Source organism: Hemiscyllium ocellatum (genome assembly GCF_020745735.1).
Source record: "Hemiscyllium ocellatum isolate sHemOce1 chromosome 27 unlocalized genomic scaffold, sHemOce1.pat.X.cur. SUPER_27_unloc_6, whole genome shotgun sequence".
Classification (NCBI taxonomy): domain Eukaryota; kingdom Metazoa; phylum Chordata; class Chondrichthyes; order Orectolobiformes; family Hemiscylliidae; genus Hemiscyllium; species Hemiscyllium ocellatum.
Window position 1 is genome coordinate 315,394 of NW_026867515.1, and position 25,778 is coordinate 341,171.

General features: G+C 46.5%; 1 protein-coding gene and 2 pseudogenes across 1 annotated transcript in view; 2 read left to right on the plus strand and 1 right to left on the minus strand.

Moving 5' to 3' along the window:
- The window catches only part of LOC132808471 (zinc finger protein 239-like), a 290,995-nt gene that overhangs the window by 85,376 nt on the left and 179,841 nt on the right, over window positions 1-25,778 (plus strand). The gene's annotated exons all lie outside the window — the stretch shown is intronic.
- LOC132808491 (zinc finger protein 208-like) overlaps window positions 1-25,778 on the minus strand; it is a 163,923-nt pseudogene that overhangs the window by 6,001 nt on the left and 132,144 nt on the right.
- LOC132808489 (zinc finger protein 850-like) overlaps window positions 12,152-25,778 on the plus strand; it is a 66,939-nt pseudogene continuing 53,312 nt past the window's right edge.

Sequence of the window (25,778 nt, forward strand, 5' to 3'; positions counted from 1 at the left end):
TCAACAACCCCCGGAGCTGGAGGAAGGTCCGAGCTCCAAGAAGCGGGGGGGTCCGGCTGGAGGCTGGATTTACTCAAGGCTTGTATCTATTAACTTATTTAAATGGTACTACTGTATGGGGGTATGGTTTACATTAAAACCGGAGGATCATGTCAGAGTGTTTGTTTATATTGAGCAGTTGTAGTTGGTAAAATACACTCCCTGGAGGAACACCTTCTATGATGCTGCATTTCTTACCTTCTGCCCTTCCCCCATTTGTTATCTCTCATCTCAATTTTACATTCTTTTGATCAAATTTATTTCACATTAATCAGACTTTCTATCCACTGTGTGCTATAATTAATTTGTTTGTGTATTATTGTAAGACAAAATTAATGATATTTCATTTCTGATGTCAGAGTTTGACATTGACTGTGCAGGTGTGAATACCAGTAAGCTGTGGAAATAAATCAACAACTTGTGCTTTTTAACAAAAAAGAGCTGTTCACTGCTATCAATTGGCATTTCTCTCATTTGAGGGTGATGATTCAAGTCTGACCCAACAACTGTTTCATGCAGTTACCCAATTTAATGAAACTTTTTCAGAAAATAACTCTGGCAGATTAAGAATTTATACAACTTATTTCTAAGATTCATTTTGTGCCCAGTCTCTACCTGGTCTCCTCTACATTGTGGAGAATGGAGGCCAACTTGCAGAACATTTTAGAGACCAGCTCTGGGATGCTGAAACTAAATGACTCCACTGTTCTGTGGCCGATCACTTTAACTCTCTCTCCTCCACCGCCAAACTCTAACCACCTGACGCCTGGCAGAAGAACACCTCATCTTCTGCCTCTTAAATACAGCTGCTGTTTCTCTACTTATCTGGATGTTTGTAGTTTCCTTAATTAGTTATTGATTCATGGGGCTTGGTGGTGATAGGGAATCTGTCCATGACTGAGAACAATGTCACAGGCACAAAGCATTAGACATTTTAAAAATACTTTTATTGCAACTTTTTCAAAATTATAAAAGCTATAAAATAGGAAAATAACATTCTAACAACAGTAAACCAACTACTATACTACTCCACAAAACATATCAAAATTATACTCACTACAGATCAATAAATAATATGCTCAGTGCAATAAGACCTTAGCTTTCAATCTTCAAGAACATCAATTATTACCCGAACACTGTTTGAAATTCTTCCTGTCAGGGCATAGAGTTCAGTATACCAAACCGACACGACTACACAAAGGCCTTAATTAGAATGGCAGACAAATCTGGTAATTCAAAAAGGACTGCCATGTCTTTTAAAAATTCTGTTTTTTGGTGCACCATATTTGTGAGAATGTCCAAAGCAATGTGTTCCATAATTAACTTGTGCCACCCTGACAGACACCAGGGGAGGGGGTTTCGCAGACACCCAGCACATCAGAATATTCTTCCTTGCACAAAAAGTGAGGATATTTAAAAACTTTCACCCATGCACATCTAGGGAAGATAGGTTTGTCAACCCCAGGAGGAGAGAGACCAAGTCAACCTTACCTCTGGTCCCCAAGATCCTCTCTAGTACTCCTGCCATAGCTCTCCAATACATAAGAGGCTTGTGGCAGGACCATGCTAAAATTACTGGACCGTACACCATTGGTGAGAATCGCTGATAAAGGACCACTGTAAAGGACTGTTACCCATCTAGAAAAATTTCACCTCGACTAAACCACTCCAGGGTATTAAAAAAAAGGAAATGGCCACTCCACCCAGTCAAATCCCTTCTCTACATCCAAGGAAACCAACAACCCTTGAAATGATTGCTGTTGACACACTTGAATCATTTTAAGCAAGCTCCTGGGTTGGATTGGACATGATAAATTACCAAAAGTGTCCAGGTATGTGCGGATTAGGGGGATTGGCTATACCAAATTGTCCCACAGTGTAGAGGGATGTGTAGGATGGATTTGCCATGGGAAATGCATGGAGGAGGGTGGGGGTGTGGGATGCTCTTCGGAGTGTCAGCATGGACTAAATGGCCAAATGGTCTGCTCCCACACTGTACGGATTCTATGACACCACCAAAGGAGCATTTTATCTGCATCTACCCTGTCAAGCCCCTTTCTGAATTTTGCTGGTTTCAAGAAGATCACTTCTGGTTCTTTGTGTCATAGAGTCATACAGCACAGAAACAGACCCTTCAGTCCAACTCATCCACATTGATCAGAATTCCCAAACTAAATTGCCTCCTTTTGGCCCATATCTACTTCAACCTTTTCATTAATGTACCTATCCAAATGTCTTTCACGTGCAGTAACTGTACCTGCACCTACTACTTCCTTTGGAAGCTCATTCACTCACAAACCATCCTCTCTAAAAAGGTTGCACTCGGGTTCCTTTTAAATCTCTCTTCTCTCACCTTAAAAAAAAATACACCCTCTAGTTTTGATCACTCCCACGCTAAGGAAGAGATCTTTGCAATTCACCTTACCTACACCCCTTTTGAATTTATAAATCTATATAAGCTCAACCCTCGACTCCTTTGCTCCAGTTAAAAAACAAAATCCCAGCCTCTCCTTATAACTCAACCCCTCCAGCCTTGGCAAACATTCTGGTAAATCTTTTCCAAATCCTCTCCAATAGTATCCTTCCTATGACGGGGTGACCAAGACTTTAGTCATACTCTAAAAGCAACATCCTGGATAACTTCATGACTTCCTAACTCTGTTACTCAATGATGTGAACAATGAAAGCAAATGTGCTAAGTGCCTTCTTAACCACCCTGTCTACCAGTGATGTAACTTTCAAAGAACTACGTACTGAGACCACCCCCCCACCCCCCCCCAGGTCTCTCTGTTCTACACAAGACCCAGGGCCCTACCATTACTTGTACAAGTTTTGTTGGTTTTACCAAGATGTAACCCCTTGCTTTTATCCATACCCTCTCAGACACACACATTCACCCCCTCCCTGACACCCTCACCCTCTCACAGGCTTATACTTCCATCACACACTCACTTTACCACACATGCACATACACAAATATGCACTCTTATGCGCGCGCGCGCACACACACACACACCACAGTCTATGGGTGAATTTGCATTTAGAGTCAGAGATGTACAGCATGGAAACAGACCCTTCGGTCCAACTTGTCCATGCCAACTAGATATCCTAATCTAATCTGGTCCCATTTGCCAGCACTTGGCCCATATCCCTCTAAACCGTTCCTATTCATAAACCCATCCAGATGCCTTTTAAATGGTGTAATTATACCAGCCTCAACCACTTCCTCCAGCAGCTCATTCCATACACACACCACCCTGTGTGAAAAACGTTGCTCCTTAGGTCCGTTTTATATTTTTCCCCTCTCATCATACACCTATGCCCTATAGTTCTGGACTCCCCCACCCCAAGGAAAATACTTTGTCTATTTACCCTATCAATGCCCCTCATAATTTTATAAACCTCAATAAGGTCACCTCTCAGCCTCTGACCCTCCAAGGAAAACAGTCCCAGCCTATTCAGCCTCTCCCAATAGCTCAACCCCTCCAACTCTGGCAACATCCTTGAAAGGGTTCAGAAAAGATTTACAAGTTTCACAACATCCTTGGGATAGGAAGGAGACCAGAATTGCATGCAATATTTCAACAGTGGCCTAAGCAATGCTCAATGCTCTGACCAAAAAAAGGAAAGCATACCAAATGCCACCTTCACTATTCTATCTACCTGCGACTCCACTTTCAATGAATTATGAATCTGCACTCAAAGGTCTCTTTGTTCAGCAACACTCCCTCGGACCTTACCGTTAAGTGTCTAAGTCCTGCTTTTCCAAAATCCAGCACCTTGCATTTATCCAAAATAAACTCCATCTGCCTATCTTCAGCCCATTGGCCCATCTGTTCAAGATCCTGTTATACTTATTAGCTGTCTGTTACATCTCCAATTTTGGTGTCATCTGCAAACTTGCTAACTAATACCTCCTATGTTTCACGTGCAAATCATTTATATAAATGATGAAAGTAGTAGATCCAGCATTGATCCTTGTGGCACATCACTGGTCACAGGCCTCTAGTCTGAAAAGCAACCCTCCACCACCATTCTACCTTGCAGAATTATATTTGCTGATACATTCAATTTTGCTTAAAAATGCACAAAGTCTGCAGGCAGTCAATCCACGCAATATTTTGTAAATTCCTACTTTGGAAATAGAACCAGTCTGACTTGAGATTGGCATACAGATGGTTTCAGGGTAGCATTCTCTCGTTCCACTGCCCCATCGCTTGCTGGGTGGTAGGCACAGTGTTGTCTCATGTTTATTCCCAAGTAATCACTGATCTACTGTAAGGCATTATTGACAAATGGTGTTCCCATTGTTGCTACTAAGCCTTTCAGGGATTCCCCATCTTGGAATTATATTAGTTAGCAAAGCCTTGGCTACGGCACTGACATCCTGTTTAGACGTGGGGAATGTTTCCATCCATTTGGAAAACATACCAACTATTACCAGGCAATCCCTGTTCCCTTAGCTGTGCGTTAGTTGAATAAAATCCATCCGTAAATGTTCAAAGGGGGTGTGCTGCCTGACTCATCTGTATTCCCCTCCCCACACTAATAGTGGCACAGATAACACATCATTCACAATATTTCTAGGAGTAGTGAGTAAATCCCTTAGTGTACCAGTGTGCCGCAATACTGTTGTACATTCCCCCCCCACCCTTTTTGACACATGGTCCTTACCATGTGTCAGTTTGGCATAGAATGGGTATAATGATTGCGGTAGACAGGGTTTACCATTGGGGGCCACACCACACCCCTTCCTTCATGCTGCACCCTGCCCTTGTCCACTCATGCTTCTCCTCCGGCATGGCCTGTGACTGTAACTCCCATATGTCTGCTGTTGGGGTACAAACTTTTGTCATACATACGTCAAACTGATCACTTGGCAGCTGCTGGGCTGCCGTCCTTGCCGCTGAGTCTGCCTTAGCATTGCTTTGAGAAATGGAATTGTTATTTTGGTGTTGGCTTCACACTTACACACAGCGAGTGATTTGGGCAATAGGACCGCTTCCAGGAGGTCAGACATCAGGCCAGGGTGTGTGATGGGCTTTCCAGAGGAGGTCAAGAAGCCCCTGTGTTTCCATAGGGTTCCAAAATCATGTACAACCCCAAATGCATATTTGCTGTCTGTGTAAATATTCACTGTCCTTTCCTTTGCCTTGACTGAGGCATGTAATTTGGCTATCAGCTCTGCTACTTGCACTGACAGATGAGAAGGGAGCGATCCTGCTTTTACTACCTCTTGGTAGCAGTAAAGATACTGCATGTGGGGCCAGTAGGGTTTATTCACTATAGCCAACTACGTCCCTGGACGCTACAACACCCTTTTCAGCAGCAGACACGGCTCGCAGAGCAACGCAAGGGTATCTTTCTCACATTGTTCCTTTGTTGGTGCTGCTATTTAAGCAATCATCTACATACAGCAGAAGCGCTGACCCTAGGGTTAAAACAAGAATCTCCAGACTCCTGCGTACAGCCTCATTATATGTGATGGGGGGACTCACAGTAACCTTGACAAAGTCGCGTGAAGGTATACGATTTTCCTTTGAGTGAAAAAGTGAACCAGAATTGACTATCTGGGTGTACTGGTACACTAAAGAAGACATTTACTAAATCCACAACAGAGAATCGTTTCCGTCTGGTGGAAGTTGAGCCAACATAGTATAGGGGTTGGGAACATTTGGGGCACGCAGAACAACAGCGTTATTGACTGCCTGCAGGTCTTGAACAAACCTCCATTCCTCTGGTTCACCCGGAATATTTGCGTTTTTGACTGGAAAAATGGGGGTTCTCGCTAGTGAGATTTCACAGGGGATTATCATTCCAGCCTTTAGGAAGGATTCAAAGACTGGAGTAATTCCTTCAATAGCCTCAGGTTTTAACGGGTGTTGTGCTCTGCAAGGACGATACTTAGACTTTGGGGTTATTTGTATGGGTTCACAGCCTCGTATGAGCCCCACGTCATGTTTGCCTTTTGCCCACAACTCAGTAGGGACCTTTCTCAATCTTGGGTCCGAGATTTCTACTTTAGGAAAATGCCAGTATAGTATAATGCTACCTTCCTCAGCTCTCCAGGGCTAGCCGGGGTTACCTGAACTGCCCTATCTGCCTGAGTTAGCCAATTTAGTTTCGTCCTCTATGCCCGCATATCTTCACTGAACCAGATACCCACATCGTCCCTCAAGACCCAATCTTTTGTTTTTTGTGCCTTTAGTACCCATGGTCCCAAATCCTGCCAGCTGTTGCCGGACGCATTTGCCAATGACACGTGAGGAAAAGAGCCTTCCACGTCAAAAAGATAGGTTCTACTTGCTGTCACAGAGACCTTAGATAAGTTCACACTGACTGCAGATCTGTAGTCATTCCAATAAAATTTAACCTGTCTCCTGAACCAATCCTTCCCATATGATTTGTCAGGGCTATCGCGGTGTATGTGAGCTGTGCAGTGCAGCATATCCCCAGCGAGAAAATCAGTGTTAATAGGATGAACATGGTTACTTGATTCCATGGCGAGTGAATTGCTCACTGAACTTATCGCTGTCTGGCTTAATCGCCATTCATAGACATACATCAGGGGTCGTGAGTTGTATTTTACAGCCTGCACTGGTAAGTCATCTTTTGGTATTACCTGCAAGCCTGTCAGGGTACTGAGCAAATCCAACCCCAGTCTCTCAGATCCTGAGCCACCAGATTTAAAGGACAGAATTCCGATAACAAAACTGAGAATTGGAATGTTTCCCCATTACTGGTTTTGCACAATAGGGGTGTGGTAAACACCTCTCTTATCACAACTCCTGATGGACCCATTGATTTCAGGAACCTTCCACTCATCTTTATTTGCATTGACTCTCTGAACTGGCTTGTTTTTAAGGACTGAATATGTTGCCCCTGTACCTACCAAAAAGGTAACTGGTGTACGTTCCACGTATGACATAGAGGTAGGTATCAACTTATATGCATCAATGTTATACTGAACGTATGGTCCACGCTCCGCAATCTCAGCACTCACTATGGAGTTGGGACATGTTTCAGTGCCCGTAAGGTTAGTAGAAGAGATTAGCATAAGCGAGTCTTCATTGCCAAGCATAAAGGAAAAGAGGCTTACCTGTCACTTGTGGGCTGCCCACCTCCACCTTAGCCTTCCCCCGTCAGTCACCCTGCTGTCCAGCCTCTAGGGCTAACTGAGGCTGTCTGTGTGGGCGCTGCCTCGCCTGGTGGTTCGTTGCTCCGCAACAAAGCACCTGCCAGATCTACCTCTGCCAGCCCCTCTTCCTCTTCCGTGACCTCCACCTCTGCCTCTCCCTTTTCCCACAGCATCTCCCTCCAATGGCTGGGCGACCATCTGCATCAGAGCAAGCTGAGCTTATCCTTCTCTTGAGCCAGCAATTTTTCAGCATGTATCGCGTGGTGTTCTATCAAATTGAGCTTTCCTGTGTCCCAGGTAATAAATGTGTCTTTTACCTTCTTTGCAACTTTGTCCTTTATTCCATTGATGAAGCTGTTCCTCAGGTGTGCCTCATACAGTGTGATTTCTGCGGTCGTTATGTCCTCGGGTGGTCCCAGTCACTATGGGTGTTATGGACCTCAGTGAGTCTGTGTCTCTCTCTCTCTCTCTCTCTGTTTGTATCTTTTTTTTGCCAATATGACTTGCTTTTATCTCTGGAGGTTCCCCCTCATTGGGCCCATCTGGGCAAGTCCAACTCAGCCAGTGGTGGTTCCAGGGTTAAAACCACCCTTAAATCTGCTCTCTCTTAAACACACTAGAAACATCTAGAGACAGCAATCCTTTCCCTTGAGTTTTACTCTAAAATCACACGAGAGTTCACTGGACCCTACTCCTGATTTATTTATTCTCTTAGAATGAGTCTCCATGTAGGATTACTTAAGCCACGACTCTTACCCAGAACCTATTTGATTCGGATCCCGGCGCCAGGACGATCCACAGATTCCCAACCCTCTCGCGTAAAGGGGCCAATTTTGCGCTCGAGATGAAGTGAAAGTCCTTCAAGGCGCTGGCGCCTACACCTCCTGGGAATCTTCCCCAGTTGCGGGGTCCTGCAAATTAAATCGATTCGACTATTAGCAAGAGCAAAGAAAAAGTTTATTTTTAATCTCTGCAAAGGGACCCGATACATTGGCAGGACCCCTCATGTAAGGGGTTGCCTGATAGCTTTCCCATATTCCCTTTGTAATATAATTCGCTTTTCCTTATCAACACCTCAAGGCCAGGAGCCTGTAACATTAGAGTTCCTTTCCATATATGGAATTGTTTTTCTCATTACTTGACTGTTGATATAGTAGTTTACTGGCCTTGAAAGTCTACTGTTAGGTCAGTTTAACTTTACATTTTTCTGTCTGTCTGCAAAGTCAGGCCCTTCCTTCTTTGTTCCCCTATGCTTTTATAGATTTCACAATAAATGTTAATTTTCCATTACACTTCCCAATGAACAAACATTAAACACAAGCACCTATTTATTTCATTTTATTTGCTTGCTAACCCTGCTATGACTACACTCCACGTCTGGATGGTTGACAGGCTGGTCAATTGTGGTTTGGGTCTCAATGGACTGAATGTTTTATTGTTCCGGAAGGTGTAGTAGGGGGTCAGAGCTTCAGCAGAAATCCAGCAGAGCTGGGAACAGACAAACATCTTGCTCTGTGAGAACAGGGAGATCAACAGGGGATAGAGAAATCAGGCCCTGAAATCTGAGCTGACACCAGACTACCCTGTGATCAGTGCTTTGATTAGCAGTGCCAACCCTCTATATTCAAGATCTAATTTCTGCCATCCTGAAGGTGGGTCTCTGTAAGAAGTCTCTGATCATAATTATTCTCTTCAATGTGTGCTTTTGCTTCACTTTTGTTACAATGCAACTCACTTTCAGACACACCGTTTTTAGTTTCAGTTTTTGTGATCCTTAGAATCCAGTTTTGATTGCTGATATATTTTCTCTCTTTGTCCCTTTCTTTAGTTCTCTGATCATTTTCCACATCACCTTATCCATGTCCCTTATAAATGTCGACAAGATTACCCCTCGGCCTCTGATGCTTCAGGGAAAATTTTCCTGGCTTATCTATCCTCTCCAACTCTGGTAACAGTCTTGTAAATCTTTCCAACCCCTTTCAAAGTTTCACAAGTTCTTTCCTATATCTTCACTATCCTGTCTACCTGAGACTCCACTTTCAAGGAACTATGAACCTGCACTCCAAGGTCTCTTTGTTCTGCAACATTCCCCTTAACTGTGTCAGTCCGGCCTGGATTGCTTGACCAAAATTCAAACCTGACATTTCTCTAAAGTAAACTGCATCTGCCACTGCTCGGCCAATCCAATCAATTCTAATTTATAGTGAACTCTCTTTCCTCTCTTATTCCCTAGAAGTTAAATATCTCCATCCCACACACTCCCTCGGTTTTCACTTTTCTGAAAGGGGGAGAATAGGGTTGAGAAACGTATTGACTATGATTGAATGGTATGAGCAGACCTGATGGGCTGAATGGCCTCATTTCTGCTCCTATATCCTATGGTCTCTTGCTGTCCAGGACACAGTGAGAGAATGGGAGCAGGAGTCGGCCATTTGGTCTTTTGACCCTGCACCAGTATTGAACTCATCATAACTGGATGTGGATCTACCGACATCGAGGTGGATAGTTTTGGACTTTTTCACTGGAGCATAGACGGTTGAGAGGTGACCTTATTGAGGTTTGTAAAATCATTGGTGGGGGGGGCGGTGGATGGATAGATGAGCTGAATGGCAGGTGTCATTTCCTTCGGGTGGTGGTTTCAAGATTAGAAAGCAAATTTTGAACATGAGTGGAGAAAGATTTTAAAAAGTCTTCAGGGCCACCATGTTTTTTCATGGAGTGGTTCATGTGTGGGATGAATGTCCAGAGGAAGTGGTGGATGCAGGTACAGTTACAATGTTTTAAAAGACATTTGATTAAGTATGTGAATAGTAAAGGTTTGGAGGGATATGAGCCAAACACAGGCAGGTGGGACTAGTTTGGTTTGAGAACACAATCCGCATGGACTAGTTTGTCTGAAGGGTCTGTTTCTGTGCTGTCTGACTCTGTAACTGTTCTGTACTGGTCGTAAAACCATTTTCTTGCCTTCCCCCATAAACATCCACTTCTTTGTTGTTCCAAAATCAGATGAACTCAGCCTTGAATATATTCAAGGACCCCCTAACTGCAGGGAGATATTTCCTCCTGATTGCTTGCTGCAATGACTGGCATTGACAGGCCACTCACTTCCTGATTAAACGTCGATACCATGCTGCGTGACCTGCTGTGCTGCACCAAACATTTTGACTCTGCTGCATCTGCTGTCACCTATAATACATGCAATGACTTCACATTGTGGTACTGCATTTGTGGTGGTCTTCTCTAGAAAGACTAAACTTGGGAGGTTAGCCACATTTTGCTACGGACTTCCCAGTCACCACCTACTCAACACGACCATCTCCCTTTGGAGCCCAAAGGACATCGTTCTCCAATTCTATCCTGGTGATGAAAGGCTTATGCCGAAATGCTCCTGCTGCTCGGATGCTGCCTGACCTGCTGTGCTTTTCCAGCACTACACTCTTGACACTGAGTTAGGATACCTGGTCGGCATGAACGGGTTGGACGAAAGGATCTGTTTCCGAGCTGTACAACTCTATGACTCTAAATAATAAAAAGTATACTTTGACAAATAACAAACTATATCCTGATGAAGGGCTCTGGCCTGAAACGTCGAATTTCCTGTTCCTTGGATGCTGCCTGACCTGCTGTGCTTTGACCAGCAACACATTTTCAGCTCTATCCATGTTAACAAGGCTTGGTACATCACATGCTTTATTAACCATTCTCAACAGGTTCTACCCCTTCAGTGACTGGGTAGCATATACATGCTGGTGCATAATCTCCTTCACTAGTATTTACGCCCTACCCTAAGCAATTGCACAAGTAACAGCAAAGGGTAAACAGCACAAGGATCAAAAAACAGTGAGGGTAAACAGCACAAGCCCCAGTAAAAACAGATGTAAAGTCAGTGTAACATGTCACTATAATAGATTCTGGATTAGTGGTGCTGGAAGAGCACAGCAGTTCAGACAGCATCCGAGGAGCAGTAAAATCGACGTTATATGTGTGCATGTGGGTCTTTGTCTGTCTGGGTTGGGGGTTGAGTGTAAGAAAGTGTATGTGTGTGTGTAGTGAATGCAGAGTGTCTTAAGTCTGTGAGGGGGTGAATGTAAGGGTGTGTGTGGGTGTCTGTGTGTGCGTATGTGTGTATAGGAGTGCCTGTGTGTGTGTGTGTGTAGTGCAATGGTGGTCACCTGTAATGTGACATGAACCCAAGGTCCCGGTTGAGGCCCTCCCTATGGGTACCGAACTTAGCTATCGGCCTCTGCTCGGCCACTTTTCTCTGCTGCCTGTCCTGAGAATGCTAACCCGAGAATGCAACTTTTTTAAAAAAAAGGTTTTGTGATTTACACATGAAAGAAGTGAAACTATCACTGTATTCAAACAGATAAAAGGCTTAACAGACAATCAATTTTTCAATGTATAATTTCAGTTACATCACACTGTAAATTTTTGCTATAAATTCTGTGTGCTAGGATTGAGCCCTCCACTATCACCTGATGAAGGAACGTCGCTCCGAAAACTAGTGTGCTTCCAATTAAACCTGTTGGACTATAACCTGGTGTTGTGTGATTTTTAACTTTGTACACCCGAGTCCAACACCAGCATCTCCAAATCATGACTGTTATCAAACAGGCACAGAAATATACAGCACAGAAATAGACTTTTTTTCCCTCTCATGCACATACACACTTATAAGTCCATGGGGGTGAATTTGAACTTGGAGAATGATAAATGCAGACACATTCTATTTTGCTCAGAAAATGCACAATCTGCAGGCAATCAATCCATGTAATAGTTTGTAAATTCTGCTTTGGAAATAGAACCAGTCTGACCCAAGATTGGAACACAGACAGACTCTGACCTCACACCTTTAATGCATTGGCTGAGCTGAGATGTCACATTTTGCTATAAAATCTTCAGTTATCTTGAGAAAGTGACCTACAAGAATTTCTGGGATTTACATGGTAATAACTGCAACCCATTCTAAAAGATGAAAGACTTAATAATCCAGGTTTGTTCAATACATCATTTCAGTGGCAGGAAACTATAATGTTTTCCTCTAAGTTCTGTGTCTTAGATTAGATTACTTTGTGTGGAAACAGGCCGTTCAGCCCAACAAGTCCACACCGACCCTTCGAAGAGCAACCCACCCAGACCCATTCCCCTAACACTACAGGCAGTTTAGCATAGCCAATTCACCTGGTCTGCAAATCTTTGGACTGTGGGAGAAAACTGGAACACCTGGAGGGTGCCCACACAGACACGGGGAGAATTCAAACTCCACATACAGTTGCCTGAGACAGGAATTGAATCCGGGTCTCTCGAGCTGTGAGGCAGCAGTGCTAGCCACCGTGCCGCCCTTATGATCTTATTCATCCACAGTCACCTGATGAAGGATCAGCACTCTGAAAGCGAGTGCTTCCAAATAAACCTGTTGAACTATAACCCGGTGTTGTGTGATTTTTAACTTTGTCCAGGTTAGAATGGATTGACTGTGCTAAATTACATAGTGCCCAGGGACGTGCAGGTTAGGCACATTAATCTGGGGGTAAATGTTGAGCAATAGGAGTAAGGAATGGGTGTGGCCGGGTTACCCTTCGGAGGGAGTGTGGAATATTTGGGCCGAGTGGCCTGCTTCCAGAGAATGGATTGTCACAAACTTTTATTTATGCTTCCCAAAATCAGACCTGCTCACTCTCAGCAGTATCCCAATGTTGTGAAAGATATTAACTTTCAGGTGGAGTTATCCAAAATTCAGAGAGATGTCGGTCTTAATGTTTTTGCTTTTCTGCCCCTGTGAGATCCTGAACCAGCGACTTCGAGGAGTATTAGTTAGAGTGGAATGAGAACAGAGGGGAAGAGAGAGTGGGATGGTGCTTTCAATTTTGTGGAATTGTGAATTGTGAAAAGAAAAGAATGTTCCACAGAAAGCAGAATTGCTTATTCAGAATTCCCACACTGGACTGACAGTGATGACTTTTGTAATCTCTTTTTACAGAGTATTTGAACATCTGAAGACAGAAGTTTCAAAATCAACACATGAAGGCCTTCTACCTGAAACGTCGACTCTCCTACTCCTACTCGGATGCTGCCTGATCTGCTGTGCTTTACCAGCGCTGCACTTTTTGACTCTGACTCTCCAGCGTCTGCAGTCTTCACTTTGACGTCAATGTCTGACAGTCACTCAATCCATCGGGATCGCAACTGTTTTCAACTATGATTCTGTGAGAAGGAGCAAAGCTTTGTGGTTCCTGTTTGAGTACGTTTTCAGCATCAGTGGGACTGGCTGACAGACCCTACTATTGCAGGACACGGAGAGTGGAGCCTGAAACAGTTATCCAGCCCGGAAAGAGGAATTCACGCCCAGGAGGGGCTGTACACATGTTTGTATGCGGCTGAAGGTTCGGCCATGGAGAAACCTGAGGAATCCCATCCCGTGGAGAAACGGTGGAAGTGTGATGACTGTGGGAAAGGCTTCTGTGTCCCGTCTGCCCTGGAGATTCATTGGCGCAGTCACACCGGGGAGAGGCCATTCTCCTGCCCCGAGTGTCGGAAGGCCTTTGTCAGTTCCTCCGACCTGCTGACCCACCAGCGGATCCACACGGGGGAGAGGCCGTTCTCCTGTCCCGAGTGTGGGAAGGCCTTCATCAATTCCTCCAACCTGCTAACCCACCAGCGGGTCCACACAGGGGAGAGGCCCTTCAGCTGCCCTGAATGTGGGAAGGCCTTTACCAAGACCTCCAACCTGCTGACCCATCGGCGGATCCACACAGGGGTGACGCTCTTCAGCTGCCCAGAGTGTGGAAAGGCCTTTACCCAGGCCTCCACCCTGCAGACCCACCGGCGGGTCCACACAGGGGAGAGGCCCTTCAGCTGCTCTGAATGCGGGAAGGCCTTCACCCAGGCCTCCAACCTACTGACCCACCGGCGGATCCACACAAGGGAGAGGCCCTTCAGCTGCCCAAAGTGCGAGAAGGCCTTCAGCCATTCCTCTGCTCTGCAGACCCACCAGCGGGTCCACACAGGGGAGAGGCCCTTCAGCTGCCCTCAGTGCGGGAAGGCCTTCACCCAGGCCTCCAACTTGCTAACCCACCAGCGGATCCACACGGGAGAGAGGCCGTTCGTATGTCCCGAGTGTGGGAAGGCCTTCATCAATTCCTCCAACCTGCTGACCCACCAGCGGGTCCACACAGGGGAGAGGCCCTTCAGCTGCCCTGAGTGCGGGAAAGCCTTTACCAAGGCCTCCACCCTGCTGACCCACCAGCAGGTCCATACGGGGGAGAAGCCCTACAGCTGCCCTGAGTGCGGGAAAGCCTTTACCAAGGCCTCCACCCTGCTGACCCACCAGCAGGTCCATACGGGGGAGAAGCCCTACAGCTGCCCTGAGTGCGAGAAGGCCTTTACCAAGGCTTCCAACCTGCTGACCCATCGGCGAGTCCACACGGGGGAAGAGGCCGTTCAGCTGCCCTGAGTGCGAGAAGGCCTTCAGCCATTCCTCTGCTCTGCTGACCCACCAGCGGGCCCACACGGGGGACAGGCCCTTCAGCTGCTCCCAGTGCGGCAAGGCCTTTACCCAAGCCTCCAACTTGCTAACCCACCGGCAGATCCACACAGGAGAGAAGCCCTTCAGCTGCTCCAAGTGCAGGAAGGCCTTCAGTGATTCCTCTGCCTTGCTGAGGCACCAGCGGGTCCACACGGAGGAGAAGCCCTTCAGCTGCCCTGAATGCGGGAAGGCCTTCAGCAATTCCTCCGACCTGCTGACCCACCAGCGGGTCCACATGGGGGAAGAGGCCCTTCAGCTGTCCAGAGTGTGGGAAGGCCTTCACTTGCTCCTCCCACCTGCGAGTTCATGGGCCATTGCAGGGGGATTGAAGGACTAACGGTCGTCATTACCGATTGAACTATCAACCCAATGCCAGGGCTCCCGGGTTCGATTCCCACCGCGACAGATGGTGGAATTGGAATTTGGTCCGAAATCTGGAGGTTAGAATCTAACGATTAAACCATTGACGGTGGGCTGGGGGTGGAAGAAACCCCCCATCTGATTCACTCAGTCCCTTTTTAGGGAAGGAAACTGTCATTGTGGGAGAGGATTCACTCAGTAGTCCCAGCTGCATCCTTTACCCAGTCTGGCCTACACGTAACTCCAGACCCACAGCAGTGTGGATGACTCTACACTGCCCATCCAACTTACTTGGAGACAGGGTATGAGTTGAAATTGCTGAGTGAGGCAATACTTCCTCCGGGTTAAGGCTGTACCAAGGATCCAATTACAAAGGGACAACTTGGTGGTGAGCAATAATGAAGAAAGTGAGGGGTTGGAGAGGGTGTGTGCACTTTGACCTTGAGCTGATTTTTTTTAAAAATGCTACTTTTGCTACGCCTTTCTGCTGGGAGCTTCTGAAGCTGTATCAAAGTTGGGTCACAATAAAGATTACCTGAACTTCCCACCGAGCTCAGACTCTCATTGAGAGCTTTGAACTGCAATAGGTTTTGGTTTTAAAACTGCTCATTTCTTACAAGTGGAAGTGAGAACTGCAGATGCTGGAGATTAGAGTGGTGCTGGCAAAGCACAGCAGGTCAGGCAGCATCCGAGGAACAGGAAAAATTGACATTTCGGGCAACGTTGATGTTCCTGCTCCTCAGCCTGACCCGCTGTGCTCATTTCTTATAACCTCCTGTACTATGTTTCCAATGTTGTGTATCGGTTGCAGCAGTGAATGAGTAGCCAGTATTGTTGGAAATTGTAAATTTTTCAGGAGTGCAGGTACGACATCATGTCATCGGCATTGTACAGTTTCCTGGCAGCGCTAGGAGGTTTGGGCTGTGTCCATGAGGGTGGATAAAGTTAAAAATCTCACAACACCAGGTTAAAGTCCAACAGGTTTATTTGGAAGCACTAAGTTTCAGAATGTTGCTCCTTCCACAGGTAGCTGTGAAGCAGGATCATAAGGCACAGAATTTAGAGCAAAAGCTCAGTGTCATACAACTGATAGGATACATTGTACAAATCTAGATTGTGGATTAGTCTTTCATCTTTTACCATGGGTTGCAGGTTTCAGTTCGTTAATATGTATACCCCTGAACTATTTTTAATTCACCTTCGAGATGGTTTAAGGTTTTATGAAAATAGGTAACATCTCAGCTCATATACTGCAAAAAAGGTGTGAGATTCGAGTCTATATCCCAATCTTGAATCAGACTGGTTCTATTAACCAAAGTAAGAATTCATAAAATATTGCAGTTTGTGTGCTTTTTGAGCAAAATTGAATATATCTGCAAATATAATTCTGCAAATGCAAATTCACTCCATAGACTTGAGTGCATGCGAGTTTATGCATGCATGTTAATGAAGTGTGTGTTTGATGGAGTATAAGCCTGTGAGACGGTGTGAGTATTAGATGTGTCTGAGAGAGTAACAGATGAAGGCAAGGAGTTGCATTTTACTAAAACAAGGACGGACAGGACTTGTACAGTTAATGGTAGCGCCCTGCGTCGTCTTGTAGAACAGAGAGACATGGGGTGGGGTGGAAGAGTTCAGGTACATAAAGTTAAAATTCACACATCATCAGATTGGAAGCACGACCTTCTTCATTGGGTGTTTGTGGAGCAGGATCATAAGACACAACCAGCTGATGAAGGAGCAGCGCTCGCAAATGAGCCTGTTGGGAGTATCACCTGGTGTTGCGTGAATTTTAACTTTGTACACCTCAGTCCAACACCAGCATCTCCAAATCAGGTACATAATTCTTTGAAAATTGCGGCATTGGTAGACAGGGTGGTGAACGAGGCATTTAGCACACTTGCTTTCATTGTTAAAGCCGTTCAGTGTAAGAATTGGGACATCATGTTGAAGCTGTCCAGGATTTTTGCGAGGTTTGCAATATTGGTGAAGCCACGGTTAGAGCACGGAGTACAGTTCTGGTCGCCTAATTGACGACCATAGGTTGACAGGTGACCTTATTTCGAATTATAAAATCATGAGGCGTGTTGGAAAGATAAATATCACCGGGGGAAAAAAATTGTGAATCTCTTCTATTTTTATTTCACTTGGCATTTGGACACTTAAATTCTGTCAGCGTCGCCAGAGCGCATACTGCCGGTGTCAGGAAGAAAATGCGCATGCTCCTGGCTGCAAGGAAGGCACGCATCAGGACTTTCTTTTGGTGGGCCAGTCAGGAGCCTTGGAGGACCGGAAAGTGACTGGTCCTCCACCAACAGAGCCTTCCTATTGTCTGAATGCAGAAGTTGGAATACAAGCTTCGGAACCTGCTGTTGCTGCTCCTCTCTCTCAATGAAGACTGAGTTTGCTGCAGACTACAACCATCTGTGAGTACAGCACTCTCCTCTCAACTCCTTTTTTCGTTCTGGGCTTCAATTTTTGACTTGCAACAACCGACAGGAAAGGGAAATGCATCCACGGAGTGGGCAGAATCGGGAAAAGGTTTCCATATCCAGACAGTGGTTCCTGTATCGAATGAATGTCCAGAGGAAGTGGTGGATGCATGTACAGATGCAACGTTTAAAAGACATTTGGACAAGTACATGAATAGGGAAGGTGCGGAGGGATAAGAGCCAAGCACTGGCAAGTGGCACTAGTTTAGTTTGAGAACATAGTCAGCATGGAATAGTTGGACTGAAGGGTCTGTTTCTGTGCTGTCTGACTGTAACTGTTCTGTCATGGTCTTAAAACCATTTTCTTGCCTTCCACTTTAAACATGTCTACTGTACCTGTATCCAAAACAAACTACAAAAAAAACACACCTCATCCACACAACATAAAAATCCACATTTTGTTGTTCAAAAATCAGATGAACTCAGCCTTGAATATATTTAATGACCCCCTAAATGCATAAAGACATCCTCACTTCTAATCCCAGTTCATCTTGATAATATACCACTTGCCTTGCTGATTGCTTGCTGCACCTGTCTGACAACTGGCAGTAACTGGTGTAGAAGGATGCTGAGGGCTAACCTTATAAGAGGTTTGTAAGGGGCGTGAGGTAGGAGAGTCCAGAACTAAAGTGGCATAGCTTTTAGGTGAGTGGGGAAAGGGACATGAGGGGAAACCTTTTCACACAGAGTGTGGTGCATGTATGGAACTGCCAGAGGAAGTGGTGGAGGTTGGAACAAGTACAACATTTAAAAGGCATCTGGATGGGTACACTAACAGGAAGGGTTTAGAGGGATGTGGGCCACATGTCGGCAAGTGAGACAAGATTAATTTAGGATATCTGGTCAGCACTGATGAGTTGGGTCAAAGGGTCCGTTTCTGTGCTGTAATGTTGGAATTGTCTTCGGTGGATGCAGAAGTGTGGTTGTGAAGACTGGACTTTCAGAGCAGCTTTCCAAGATGTTTTGCCCTGACTGGGAGCAAAAGAATTACAATGAAATTTTTCATTTGTGAGACAGCAACTGAGTGAGGGAGTACATCTGGGAGTTTGGTGGAAAGTGGGAATTCATTACACTGTGGGGATGAAGCCCTAGCCTATCCAGTCATTTCTGCTGGTGGATGAGACCAGGCCTCAAGTTGAGGGGGAGTAGATTTAGGATAGAGATGAGGAGGAACTGCTTTTCCCGGAGAGTAGTCAATCTATGGAATTCTCTGCCCAAGAAAGAGAGGCAGCTTCATTAAGCATATTCACGACACAGGTGGATGGGCTTTTTTTGGTCAGGGAATTAAGGGTAGTTGCGACAATGTAGTGAGGAGCAGCCAAACCGATGGATATATCAGCCATCATCTTAATGAATGGTGGAGCAGGCCAACTCCTGCTTCTTTTACTATGAAACTATAATCCTGCATTTCCCATGGCTAACCCACCTAACCTGGACACTATGGGCAATTCAGCTGACAATCTCCATCCCACATACTCTCCCTCCATTCTCACTGTTAATGTCCTGGACACAGTGAGAATTGAGAGCAGGAGGAGGTCATTTTGTCTTTCGAGCCTGGACCAGCATTGAACAGGTCATAACTGGATATGAATCTACCTTGATTGAGGTGGATAAGCTGGAAGAAAGTGAGGGCTGCAGATCAGAGTCGAGTGTGTGGTACTGGAAAAGCACAGCGGGTCAGGCAGCATCTGAGGAGCAGAGGAGAGAACTGGGGGGGGGGGGGGGTACAGTGAGAGAGGAGGAGAACTACTTCTAAGGTAGGTATCCTTGGAAGAGACTTCATAGTGAAGTTGAAATCAACTCAGAGAAAGTGAGGACTGCAAATGCTGGAGATAAGGGTCGAGAACATTGTGCTGGAAAAGCACAACAGGTCATGCAGCATCTGAGGAGTAGGAGAATCTTTTGATTCTTGATGAAGGGCTTATGCCCGAAACACCAATTCTGCTGCTCCTGGGATGCTGCCTGACCTGCTGTACTTTTCCAGCACTACACTCTTCACACTAATTTAGGATATCTAGTCGGCATGGACAGGTTGGACCAAAGGATCTGTTTCCTAGCTGTACAACTCTATGACTCTAAATAATAAAAAGTATACTTTGACAAATAACAAACTATGTTAACAAGGCTTAGTACACCACATGGTTTACTAACCATTCTCAGTAAGTCCCGCCCCTTCAATGACTGAGGAACATATACATGCTGGTGATAATCTCCTTCACAAGTATTTACACATTCGCCCTCAGCAATTGCACAAGTAACAGTGAGGGGTAAACAGCACAAGCGCCAGTAAAAGCAGATGGAAAGTGAGTGTAAAATGTGACTATGACAGGACAGGCCCCACATTCCTTCCCCTCCGTCCCCCCCACAACCTGCCTCACCTTTCACCTCCCGGGCCCAGTACCTTCCAGGTGGCCCCATAGTTGACACAGGGGCCGCCCCACGACCAGTAGAACTCCACCACCCAGGCGGCCGACCAGTTCCCAAACAGGTCCTTAACCCCATCCGCCTCCAGAATGGTCACCGGCTCCTGCCTGCTGTACAGCCGGCCGGTGTGGCCGTGACACAGCAGCTGCGCCAGGAAGGCGGCGGTGACCAGTGACGGGGGTCTGCCCCGGGCCGCACGGCGCCATTTTCCTAACGGCCGCCGCTTCCCCGCTCGAGCGACTTCTCCTCCCAACCGCCTTCGCCCCCGCGTGACGTCTGCACGGGGGGATGGGCGGGGCCGGGGGAGCCTCACCGTCACCAAGCAACAGCCACCTCGCGCTACAACTGCTCATTCACAAAAACAAACTCTCCTGTCTCGCTCTGCAGCTGCAGGGGGGACACTGCCACGTTTCGAGGAGCCCTGTTTATAAGTAGAGACAATAGGTGTGAATTCTGTCTGTGCCCCAGTTTGAGTAAAACTGACAATTTTCTTACAAAAGCTCTGCATTTAAATTACATTCTTGAGAAGGTAATTTATAGATTAGAGTGTAGGTTAGGGAGAAGTGGCCGTGCTAAGTTACCCATAGTGACCAGGGATGTACAGGTTAGGGTGGATTGGCCATGGGAATAAAGGAGTAAGGGGTTGGGTATGGGTGGGATACTGTTCAGAGGGCCAGAGTGAAATAGATGGGCTGAATGGCCTGCTTCCACGTTGTCGGAATTCGAGACCCTCCCCACAAAGGGGCATTTTATCTGCATCTATCCTGTCAAGCCCCTTTCAGAATTTGACTGGTTTCAATAGAGGTATACAGCACAGAAACAGACACTTCGGTCCAATTCGTTCATGCCGACCAGGATTCCAAACTGAACCAGTCCCACTTGCCTGCATTTGGCCCATTTCCCTCTAAACCCATCCAAATGCTGTTTTAATGTTGTAACTGTACCTGCATCTACCACAATGTTGTAACTGTACCTGCATCTACCACATCCTCAGTAAGTTCATTCCACATGCAAATCACCTTTTTTCAAAATGTTGCCCCTCCAGTTCCTTTTAAATCTCTCTCCTCAAATTTTAAAAAAAATGCCCCCCGAATTTTGAGCTTCCCGCCGTGAAGCAAGAGCCATTTGCTATTCACCTTACCTCATTCATGATTTTATCAATCTCAATGAGGTCACCCCACCAACCTCCTGTGCTCCAGTGAATAAAGTCCCAGCCTCTCCTTATAACTCAAACCCTCCAGTCCTGACAACATCCTGGTAAATCTTTATTAAACACTCACTAATAGTATTCTTCCTATTACAGGGCCACCAGAACTGTACTCAGTACTCTGAAAGTGGCCTCACCAACATCCTGTACAACCTCAACATGATGTCCCAACACCTATATTCAGTGGTGTGAACAATGAAGGCAATGTTGCGAGATGCCGTCTGAAAACCATTCTGTCGAGCAGTGATGCAACTTCCAAAGAACTAGGTACCTGAACCACCACCCCCCCCCCAAACATGTGTCTGTTCTACAACACGACTCATGGCCCAACCATTATCTGTACAACCCCTTGCCTTTATTAAGCGTCTCTCTCACACACATACTCTATCTCGGACAAACAGACACACACCCCTCAACACTCTCTCACACTCGCAGCCTCATACTCCATCACACTCTCACTTTCCCAAGCATGCACACACAAGCTTCTGTGCACTCACACACACAAACTCACATGCACACACACTCACTTTCTCATGCACACACTACTCTTTGGGGTGAAATTGTATTGGCAGAATTATATTTGCAGATACATTCAATTTTGTTCAAAAAGCACACAATCTGCAGGCAGTCAATGCATGTAATATTCTGCAAATTCCGACTTTGGAAACAGAACCGGTCTGATTCAAGATTGTAATACTGACAGACTCAAATCTCACACCTTTAATGCATTGTCTGAGCGGAGATATTTTTTTTATAAAACCTTAAGTCATCTCAAGAACATTGTTACATATTAATGAACCAAAACCCGCACCCATTCTAAGAGATGAAGACTATCTGAGTTTGTTCGATTTATTCTATCAGTTGCATGACACTTGATCTTTTGATATAAGTTCTGTGTCCTATGATGTTGTTCCATGAGGCTTATGTGTTGACGAGGCAAGATGGTACAGATGAGGCGATGGAGAATTACAGATCACTGAGGAAGGATTTAAAGAGAGTGTGGACTCGTTGGGCCGAGTGGCCTACTCCCACTCTGTGGGGATTCTCTGAAGCGAATGGATAAGAGCAAACGATGCAGGACAACGCAGGCGCAGTGCGTGCGCCCGGCGTGGCCACGCCCACTCGCATATTCACTGGCGTCATAACGCGGAAGTGACAATGAATGAAAATCCTGGGGCGGGAAAATCTGTTCACTTGTAGCAACGGGAGTGAATCCAGGGAGGGAGCAGACTCTGTCAACTCAGGTATAGGACTTAATTACCAGGTGAGGAGGACAGATTAGATATCTTTTCTGTTTTCCTTTTCAAAATGCACCCGATTTCCACAAGTAAATGCAACAGCACATGCAGCTTCAAGTCGGCTGTGCATCCTGTGTTCTTCCTCTGCCTTGGCTCCAGCACTTTTGGCTTCCTTTCCCTTCTTCACTACCCCCACCCCAGTGTTGATACCTCAATGTTTTCCCGGTTGTCGTTTGTGGGTTTTGAAAACTTTCCCAATCGTCTGAGTACAGGATTTGGGAGATTACGTTGTAGCTGTCCAGGACATTGATTAGGCCATATTTGGAATATTGTGTGCAGTACTGGTCTCTCTGCTGTAGCAAGGATGTCATGGATGTTGTGAAACTTGAAAGGGTTCAGAAAAAATTGGCAAGAATGTTGTCAGGGTTTGAGCTGAACAGGATGGGGCTGTTTTCCCTTGAGTACCAGAGGCTGAGGGGTGACCCTACAGATTACTATAAAATCATGAGTGGCATGGATAGGATAAATAGACAAGGCATTTCCCTAGAATGGGGGAGTCCAGAACTAGAGGGTAATAGGTTTAGGCTTGGGGGAGATTTAAAAGGGTCCTAAGGGGCTACTCTTATATTCAGAGGGTGGTGTATGTAAGGAATGAGCTGCCAGAGGAAGTGGTGGAGGCTGGTACAATTACAGCATTTAATAGGCATCTCGCTGGGTATATGAATAGAAAGGGTTGAGAGAGATGTGGGCCATGTGCTGTCAAATGGGACTAGATTGATTTAGGATATCTGATCGGCACGGATGAGTTGGACCGAAGGGATGATTTCTGTGCTGTACATCTGGTAGACAATGGTCCTCAAAATTCTGTTCCCATTAGGCTCTCCCTTAGCTCTATTGCACATGATAGCCAACCCAATTTAGTCCCAGCTGCCAGCACCCGGCCCATATAGGGGCCAAGTGATGGCAAACGTGACTAGATTAATTTAGGATATCTGGTCAACTCGGACAGACTGAGCTAAAGGGTTTGATTCTGTGCTGTGTGACTCTAATTGTCTTCAGTGAAAGCAGAAGTGTGGTTGTGAAGGCTGGACTTTCGGAGCATGTTTTGCCCTGACTGGAAGCAGCTGAAAATGTGTTGCTGGAAAAGTGCAGGAGGTCAGGCAGCATCCAAGGAGCAGGAGAATCGACGTTTCAGGCGTGAGCCCTGAAGTCCTCCTTTTCTCCTGACTGGGAGCAGAAGAGTTTGACTGAAGTGTGTTGGTGTTAATGCCTTGATGTCTCATTTTGTTCCCACCTTCCCGGGGTCGTTAACCATTTTGTGTCTGGTCCTTCCTCAAGAAGCTGCATTGCAGGTTCACCCTGAATTGACTTTTTTTTTGCTTCCCAGAATCAGACCTGCTCACTCTCAGCAGGATCCCAGTGTTGTGAAAGATATTAACTTTCAGGTGGAGGCATCCAAAATTCAGAGAGATGTCAGTCTTGATGTTTTTGCTTTTGCTGTCCCTGTAAGATCCTGAATCAGCACCTTCAGGGGAATTAGTTAGAGCGGAGTGAGAACAGAGGGGAAGGGAGAGTGGGATGGTGCTTTCAATTTTGTGGAACAGCAAAAGAATATTCCAGAGAAAGTAGAATTGCTTGTTCTGAATTTCTATCCAGCACTGATAGTGATGACTTTTGTAATCTCTTTTTGCAGAGTATTTGAAAATCTGAAAACCTGAAGTTTCAATATCAGCAGATGAAGGGCTTATGCCCAAAACATTGACTCTCCTGCTCCTTGGCAGCTGCCTGACCTGCTGTGTTTTTCCAGCGCCACATTTTTTGACTGACTCTCCAGCGTCTGCAGTCCTCACTTTGATGTCAATGTCTGACAGTCGCTCAATCCATCGGGACCACAATAATTTTTGACTGTGTGATTTCTGTAAGAGGGATCAACGCTTTTTGGTTCCTGTTTGAGGACGTTTTCAGCATCAGTGGGACTGGACGAGAGACCCCACTGTTGAAGCGCACTGTGCGTGGAGCCTGAAACAGTTATAAGGCCTGGGAAGGGGATTTCACGGCAGGAAGGGGCTCTACACGTGTTTGTGTGCAGCTGAAGCTGTGGCCATGGAGAAACCTGAGGAATCCCACCCGGTGAAGAAACCGTGGAAGCGTGGTGACTGTGGGAAAGGCTTCCGTGTCCCCTCTGCCCCGGAGACTCATCGGCGCAGTCACACCGGGGAGAGGCCATTCCCCTGCACCGATTGCGGGAAGGCCTTCAGACATTCCTCCCACCTGCTGGCCCACCAGCGGGTCCACACTGGGGAAAGGCCCTTCAGCTGCCCCGAGTGCGGGAAGGCCTTCAGGTATTCCTCCAACCTGCAGAGCCACCGGCGCGTCCACACAGGGCAGAAGCCCTTCAGCTGCCCCGAGTGCGGGATGGCGTTTACCCACGTCTCTGCCCTGCGGAGCCACCAGCGGATCCATACAGGGAAGAGGCCCTTCAGCTGCCCCAAGTGTGGGAAGGCCTTTACCAACGTGTCCTCCCTGATGAGGCACCACCGGATCCACACCGGGGAGAGGCCCTTTACTTGCTCTCAGTGCGGGAAGGCTTTCAGCAGTTCCTCCACGCTGCTGATCCACCAGCGGGTCCACACGGGGGAGAGACCGTACACCTGCTCTCAGTGCGGGAAGGGCTTCACCTGCTCCTCCAACCTGCAGAGCCACCAGCGGATCCACACGGGGGAGAGGCCCTTCAGCTGCCCCGAGTGTGGGAAGGCCTTTCGCGATTCCTCCATCCTGCTGAGGCACCAGCAGATCCACACTGGAGAGAGGCCGTTCGTCTGCTGTCAGTGCGGGAAGGGCTTCACCTACTCCTCCCAACTGTGGAGGCACCAGCGAGTTCACGTGCCATCGCAGGGGGATTGAAGGAGTGACGGCCGAGTACCATTATCGATTGGACTATCAACCCGGTTCCAGGGACTCCCGGGTTTGAATCCCGCCACGACAGATGGCAGAATTGGTATTCGGTCAGAAATGTGGAGTTCGGAATCTAATGATGAGACCGTTTCAGGGAGAGGGTGGTGCAGGGGAGAAAGCCCCCATCTGAGTCCCTCTCTCACTTGTTGGGGAAGGGAACCGCCATTGTGAGAAAGGTTTCACTCAGTCGTTCCAGTTGCATCCTTTACCCGGTCTGGCCTACACGTGACTCCAGACCCACAGTAGTCTGGTTGACTCTACACTGCCCTCCCCCCACTGGCAAAGGAGCGGGGAGAAACTTACTTGGAGACAGTGTATGGGTTGAAATTGCTGAGTGAGGCAATACTTCCTCCGGGTTACGGCTGTACCAAGGATCCAATTACATAGGGACAACTTGGTG